Consider the following 5,597-nt stretch of genomic DNA (forward strand, 5'->3'; position numbering starts at 1 on the left):
CCCCGTATTTGTCCCCTTAAGATGGAAACAGATAACTCTCTAAATGATAACTGGCTTACTCCCCTCATATTAAACATAAAAATCACATGGGAAATGCAGAAACTCAAACAAAAGTAAAACTTGTCATAAATCACACACACACAAACTATTTGTGGTAAAGCATGGATGAAAATGGTCTACTGTGTAAATTTTAGAATGAGGCAATCAAAACTTAGAGGGCAGGTTAATCTCCCCGTCCTTCTGCTTCAGCTCTATCTCCTTTAGTATCCAATGTGTACAATGCCAAGTTGTCTCTCTGTAATTGCTTTATTAGGATACTGTCTTTGTATGACTCATCAGTTAATGTTTCAAGTTCAGCAATGACTTCATCAAAAGCTGTCTTTGCAAGAGGGCAGGCTTTCCTGGGGAGTTCAGAATCTCAGAATAAACACAGAACAGTTGAGGGTTAGACCGAATCTGATAGGATGTGTTGGTTCCATTTCCTTTTTGCTGATTTCAGAGGCTTCTTGGTATGCTTATTGTGACTGATTTACAATTCCTTTCTTGTCATCACCAGCAGCAACTTCAGTCGAGTAATGATAATAGTCTAGACCCTTTCATTTTCAAATAGAAGACTTTGCTCTCTGGTTGTGAGGCATTAGGGATATAGAATTTTTTCAAAAGATATACAGCACGTTATTGCAGATATCTCTTAGTGTGGTCTCAAGTTTCTCTCTGTTTTCTCAAGCCATCTGCTGTTTTTTTTTCTCAGCACCTTCCATTTTCATCTTTGCTCAGTATTTAAGACAACCCTCCAAAGTTACCTATGAGCTCCTACAACATTTTTATAAGCAACTGTGAGAAGATTTTTCTCCTCATCAGAAAATTTAGTCCCTTGCTCATTTACACACTTCCTGTAGGCGGCCATGTCATCATATCCCTCAGCCTTCTGCACCAGCTCATTTTTATCGATGACTGGATATTTTGCATCTGGAGTAGGTGTCAGCATGCAGACCATGCTTAGCAGTCCCTGGGCTGTGGCAGTGGCAAGGCTAAGACTGTAGGGCTCATTTATTTTTGCATCAGCCGTCATCCCAATCAGAGTAGCTCTGCTTCTAGTGATTAGTTGACTGTGATGGCAGGTGCCAAAGATCCAAATATCTGGCATACTGACCTAGCTCGTTCACATACTGATGGCAGGTTTTCAGGAACAGCAAGGGTGGAAGCTGTAAGCTCTCTTGAGACATAAATTCAAAATTGGGCACTAACATCTATAGTCAAAGCAAGTCCAATGTAGTGGGGTGAAAGAAGAATCCACCTCTTGAAGGGAGGATGTGCAAAGTCTTGTGTCTTTTTCTGAAATGAGTCACATTCAATGAGTGACATGATCAGAATTATATTTTAGGTTATGGTAGTCAACACCAGATGTCTGTTAGAAAAATGAATGTCTTATTCCTCACCTATTGAATCAGAATCTCTGAATCTAGAATAAATAAATAAATAAATAAATAAATAAATAAATATATATATATATATATTTGGAAAATATATCTAAGAATATCTGAAGGGCAGTTTTGGTGAAGTGTTATCTTCACTTGATCACTCTGGTGGTGATACTAGAGTCAGGTGTTTTTGGAGCCAAGTGTTTATTTTTATTTGTACTGTATTTAACATTTTGCCTAATAGAAATTAACTCCTCTTAGGTTAAGCAAAAATATGCACTATGCAAGAAGATATTGGATTATTTCATGTAATCCAAGAATGATCTAAAAACTAACCATTAAGAGGTATGGGTACGATAGCATTTAACTGAAGAACTTATCTGATGAGTTAAAGAATATGATTTTCTAATACACTGTTATTAGCATGATCATGATTTAGCTACCAACAAATCCAGGACTCTACAACCAAAATTAAAAATCCTAGAAAAAGCAAATCTGATAAGCCAATCTGGATCAGGGGTCCACCTTGGACCATCAATGATTCAGACCCATTGAGCAGAGGCGAGGCTTCTGAGAATGTAGCCTTATGGGTGAGGAGGGTGATTGTCAGAGGAAACCATCTGTGCATCTAATCCTTAATGCTGTCCATTGCGTCATATTAGGGTTCAAAGAATAGAACTAAGAAGATATTTTCAGGGACTATGGTAATAATTCAGTTGTAAGATAATAAAGAGCAAACATTTGATATGGAGATGAGAGGTACAGTCTGGAAACCCTTTGTAAGTTTTAATAATGTGGAAGGTTAAAGCTATTCTGAAATACAGGCTCATGACCTAAAAAGTCGTACAATCAATTGACATTCATATAATTGATTTTGGAGGTGGTAGTTCAGACCAAAAATGTGATATAATGGTGGATCAAGCTCTTATATATTCTAAGAATGATGAAATCAGACAAAATACTTCAACAAAATTGAAAACATTATCACTCCAAGTAATTATTCACTTTTTCAATTTTTAGCTGATTGCATAGTACTTTGTGTTCAATAAATATCAAATCAATGAGCATAAATTACACATTTAAATATAGAATGTAAAAAATAAGAACAAAATTTCTTGAAATGTTGTGTTGTATTAAGTAAATATCTGATGGATGTAGGAAATCTTGAAGTCTTCAGATTTAGGGAAAAAATTTGAATAAAGTGTATTTATTTGTGAAAATATAATAAAAGTAACTTAGATTACGGTGGATGCTGCAGCAACAAATTAAAATGAAAACTCAAGAACACTGAGAACTCTGAATGTATTTCAAAGCATTGAAATCACAGCTTATATCCCTCATAGGTCCGTATGAGGGCACTTAACTATGAAGTTCTTTGAAAATGTCGCAAAGCTAAAACAAGAATATTTTATTTTGACAATTTTTATATTAGCATATTTGATGGCGTACATGAATAGAAAAAAATACAGCCACTCTTGGTATTTCAGAGCTGTTCAGAACAAAGATATAAAGAGGTCCATAAAAAAGAAAAAGAACTATATTGCCTTGATATGCTGACTTTCATTTTGAAAGATCACATAGCTTTTTAGAGATTTAACAACCTGACACACGGAGATCATTTCAACCTCTGCTGAAATACAATCAGCCTAGGGGTGAAATTCACCTGTTATTAAACTGCCTCTGGCAGTGCTATGAAATAGTTTAGTATAGAAGATAACAGAGAAGGTCAAACCTCATTAAAACTTCTAGAAAGAGTTACCACAAGGCTAGTGAATCTTGAGGAAGAATTGGTTGCAACCCAGGTGGAACTATATTATTTGATAGAGAAGATGGTATCAAAAATATCACTCTTTTCTCTCAGTGACAAAGAAATACGTACCTAGGACCAGCTCAATAAAATCCAAAACACATAGTCTGTGTGAATTCAAATTAATCTCCTCCTCTCCCGTTCCCCTCACCCCAGTAATAGCTATTGGGGTGGATTTGGAGGTGGCAAAAGGGTCTATTCTATTACTTGGGTAAAATAAGTAAGTAATTACATATAACAATTTTATTATTTAAAAAACATAAGTTTGAAAGGGTTTATGGCCACCAGATTTAACCACAAGTAAGGGGTTACTGACCATTTGGCTTTAAAAGAGAACATATCAGATCCATAAGAATTGCTCCCTGATAGTCCTTTATATTTCTTCAGATTTCCTTTATCACGTTGAATAGAACAAATATATCACTAGGTAGAGGATTAATGTTAGTATTAGGATTAGTAGTATTTAGCTAGTGATCAATAAAACGAAGGTAAGAATTGCATTTTCCCAGGTATTCTGTTCACATGCCTAATCAAAGGATTTCCATTCTATCATTCAAAAATTCAGAAGTAATTTCTAAAGATAATGCTTTTGCATGATTATTTTGCTGATACAATTATTGCCTAGTAAATAATACCAAGAAGGAAACTGTTCTTTTTAGGCAATAAAAACATACGTTCACAGTTCCCTAAAGAACTAGGAAGTGAGGGAAATAGAGACACATTATGCGAGCATCCCAGGACTAAACTGCTGAGAAGTGGTCAGTGTGAAAATTCAGATTAACTTTCTTTAGGAAATATTGAGTGAGACACCCTAATGTGGAGTTTGTCCTGGTCGGTCACCTGGTGTCCTTCAGAGTCTACCACTCACCTCATTAGGCGAGCGAAAAACGGAGCCAGGACTTGCTCAGCTTCATTCCTTACAGACTTCGGACCCAACAGAAGGCTAATAGTGAAAAACAATCACAGTGTTTTACCAGTAAAACATTCCAAGTTAGGTATGCTCCACTGTATGAAGCTTCAAGTCTCTGGCTTTTCTCTACATCCATAATAAATAAAAACAAATCAGATCTAATTGTTGAATTGAATACCTTTGGGAAAATCTCCCAGTTTAAGATACATTTATTTTTCTTGGTAAGCCATCTGCCTTATGGTCAGATTTTAGCTACTGATGCCTTGATGGACTTTAAAGTAGTTTGTTTGAAGTGATTTGTCCTTGACCATGATCCCCTCCTTTTGGATTCCCGTCCCTCCCTCTCTTGTTCTCCTGGAACACTTCTACTTGCCATTCATGCAAACATTCTCCCAGCCAAATATTTATTATTCTGACTCAAAACTTTGCTCATCCTTCTATGTAAGAGCTATTATACTGTACCGGTAGAGGAATATTTTATTGGAGTACGATATTCATATAGAAAAGTATGCAAATCATCACTACATGGCTCTCCTATTGTGAACACACCTATGTAAATCCCACCCAAATAGAGAAATAAGGTGTTATCAGAACCAAAAAAGCACCCTTCTTGTCTCTTTCTATTCTTTCGACTTCCTCCCTAAAAGTAACCTTATCCTAATATCTAATACTATAAATTAATTTGACTTGCTTTAATTATGAAATGGAATCACAGATTATGTCATCTTTTGTATCTGGCCTTTTTCACTCAACATTGTGCACGTGAAATCCATTTGTGCTGTTATTTGTAGTTCTAGTTTGGACATTCTCTTGCTGTGGTTTTTGATTAAAAGAATATATCCCAATTTATCCATTCTGAACTTGATAGACTTTTGGTTGTTTCCTGTCATTGATTATAATCAATAATGTTATGAAAAACATTCTTTTCCTGTGTCTGTTTCTGTTGTGTTCTCTATCTAGGAGTGAGATTTCTGGGTCCTAAGATATACTTAGATGCAGCTTTAGCAGAAATTTACCAAGGATTTTCCAAAGTGGTTGCAATATTTTACCTTCTACCAGCATGTCTGAGAGTTCTATTTGTTCCTTACCCTTGATAATTACCACAATTTTATCTAAAATTTTTTATCAAAGTAAAAATCACACCAGATGAAAAATCAAACAGCACAAAAAGCATTATAATTAAATGCAAAAATGCCCAGTTCCAAACATTAGCAACATTGTTTATTCTCATTATGTGTAATTTTTGCTGTCAGTTCTGGTGACTATTTACATTTCCACTGTGACTAATAGTATTTATATAAAACCACGTACTTATTCCCCCATTTCTCTCAGTTTATTCTTAACTAAGCTATCACATTATGTATTGTCCAAACTGGCATATTTTTGAGAGTAAAAGGCAGTGCTAGGCAGGCCATGGTGGCTCAGTGGCAGAGTTCTTTCCTGCCATACAGAACCATTT

General features: G+C 35.5%; 1 pseudogene; it reads right to left on the minus strand.

Moving 5' to 3' along the window:
* Positions 1-223: 223 nt before the first annotated feature.
* On the minus strand, positions 224-1,072 carry LOC143649084 (14-3-3 protein zeta/delta pseudogene; annotated as a pseudogene).
* Positions 1,073-5,597: the final 4,525 nt, after the last annotated feature.

Source organism: Tamandua tetradactyla, chromosome 11 (assembly GCF_023851605.1).
Source record: "Tamandua tetradactyla isolate mTamTet1 chromosome 11, mTamTet1.pri, whole genome shotgun sequence".
NCBI classification, from domain to species: Eukaryota; Metazoa; Chordata; class Mammalia; order Pilosa; family Myrmecophagidae; genus Tamandua; species Tamandua tetradactyla.